This window comes from Dipodomys spectabilis, unplaced genomic scaffold, assembly GCF_019054845.1.
Source record: "Dipodomys spectabilis isolate Male_0828 unplaced genomic scaffold, ASM1905484v1 ptg000343l, whole genome shotgun sequence".
NCBI classification, from domain to species: Eukaryota; Metazoa; Chordata; class Mammalia; order Rodentia; family Heteromyidae; genus Dipodomys; species Dipodomys spectabilis.
In genome coordinates this window covers 1,159,784-1,162,110 of record NW_024871020.1, presented here as the reverse complement: position 1 = coordinate 1,162,110, position 2,327 = coordinate 1,159,784, and the positions used below count along the sequence as shown (strand labels likewise).

Genomic DNA, 2,327 nt, shown 5'->3' with positions numbered 1-2,327 from the left:
CCTGAGCCTAGGTGAGAAATCTTCCCCTTGTTATCAGATGAAGAGGATAACTAAGACCTGGGATCCTAGGACCCATGGGTCCTGCAGAAGAATAATACCTTTTAGATATCGTATCAGCAAAATTTGGGTACAATCAGTAGAAATGCTTCAGAAATATAGAGAAAAACATTTTGCAACCAGTGAGTTAAAACAATAAACAGAGCAGCAGAGTAAAATCCCTTATAGATTAGAGGAAAACAATTGTTTTTTTTTTACAATGTGAATTCAGAAGACCAAGAATATTTAGAACATATCACAAGTTTATACCAAAGACATTGCATTGATACTTTTTATATTCTAATTTACATTCTAAACCTTATTATTTATATTCCAATCTATTTATTGTAATAAATATCTATTTATTTGTCAAATTATCAATTAATTCTAGTAAGTTCCACTGTGTGAAATAAAATATCAGCACGTATAAATATAAAATATATAACTATAAAATATAATAAAAAAGGCACATGTTTTGCAATGTTCTGTTGTGGTTACGGTATCAAAGGGAACTGTCTTTTAAAATATTATTCCATTATTTCTACCTCAGTGTTTGGTAGAGTTGGACCTAAAGCTTTACCATTTGGAGATTTACAGCCTAGAGACAAGAGGAAACACTGTGATTAAAACATTACCAATTTAAGGCCTAATATCGAGGAGAAACATCTAGACTTCTCTTGTAACTATGAAAATATTTGATGAAAGAAAGGCAGTAGTGTAAATTCCTGCCTGGATGGATGGTAGACTGGCCAGGACATTTGGTAATCATGCATGTGAAATTTTTTTCGCCTTCTTGGCTTTAGCTACTATTGAAATGTTAGGTATAAAAAACAATTATATTTTGATAAAATACCTTCTAGCCTAAAAGATTCTGTCTTAACTGTTTATCTCTCTATGATCCCTTTTAACTAATATTAGTTTTGTTCCAATAAGAAAATCTATGCTGTCAGGGTAAGATATTCTGATGATCTGTTGGTACAGGGAAGAAGAGTAAGGGTCAGGTAGACATTTGTACCAGTAAGACATCATTTAGGAATTTTTAAGCTGCAGAAGTTTAGAAGTAGCTCGTAAGGAAGGCTTACTTTGAATCCATTAACTCCACAAAGCTAACTCAGTTTATAAATAAGTACTTGAAAAACAATCACCTTTGGACCTAGCTATAAAGGCTTCAAAGTATGATCAAATTTAAAATGAAAAAGACTTAAAATAGCCATTGACAAAAAAATTGCAAATGTGAGCAATCGACCAAACAATATAAGCTTTTCCCAATATACACAGAATTTTAGAGAAGTAAGATCAATAACATTTTTAGGAACAATAAGGTTTCCTAGTTACAAACAGTCAACCAAGGATATATGCCTGTATAAAGATTGCATCAATAACTACTTAAATTTACAGGATACTACATGCTTCAGCAGGACTTTTACCCAAATTACTACAATATAGAGATTATCATGGCATTTGCACAAGGATGATATGAAAATTTGTGAATTATTCCATATTTTTCATTCTTGAGATGCAAGAAATGAAAAACAGTTATTAAAAATTGATTACAAAAATACAAGTCGTTATGTCGAAAAATGAACTTTACAACTTTGTGCGGGTGGAGGGGTAGCAGGGAGGATTGAGTGGGAGAGCAGGGGAAGGATGGGAATGGATGGGAAGGGTAAATACAGGAGGAGGCTACAATGCTTGATGAGAAATGTACTCATTATCTTGCCCATGTAATTGTAAACCCTCTGTACAGTATTTTCACAATAAAAAATTAAAAAAGGCAAATGTAACAATATATGTAATTCATTGAACTGAAAGTTAGTTTGACATCAGTGCGTTAAATCCTCACCTTAGAATGGCCTTTACATAGCATAATCTTTACAAAACATTTGAAATTGGATAACATTGTCATTTTATCCCAAAGAAATAAAATACTATAAGGACCTAGGAAAAAAAGGAATCTTAAACTTTTTCTATATGGAATGCTATCTGAAATAACACATTTATTAACGAACCTATATATTATAAAGCAATGTATAATTCAAAGTATTATATCTAGGAGAGAATTAAATAGATTATGGACATTATACAAACAAAATACAGAGTATTTTAAAATATACTTTTTTCATACAAGCACCAGAACTATTTTTAGTTTCTGTACTACTCATTTCAACAGATAAGTTAAAGTGATTTCTGATTTAAAAATCACAAACCCTGCAGAAATCATTATAGATGTATACAAACAACTCTTGAATACATTTTGACATCAAAGTCAGGCAATTCATTGAAGAATACTA

The 2,327-nt window shown here is 31.2% G+C and overlaps 1 pseudogene; it reads left to right on the top strand.

The window, feature by feature from the left end:
- Positions 1-1,442: 1,442 nt before the first annotated feature.
- LOC122095320 lies at positions 1,443-1,542 on the top strand (annotated as a pseudogene).
- The last annotated feature ends 785 nt before the right edge of the window (positions 1,543-2,327 follow it).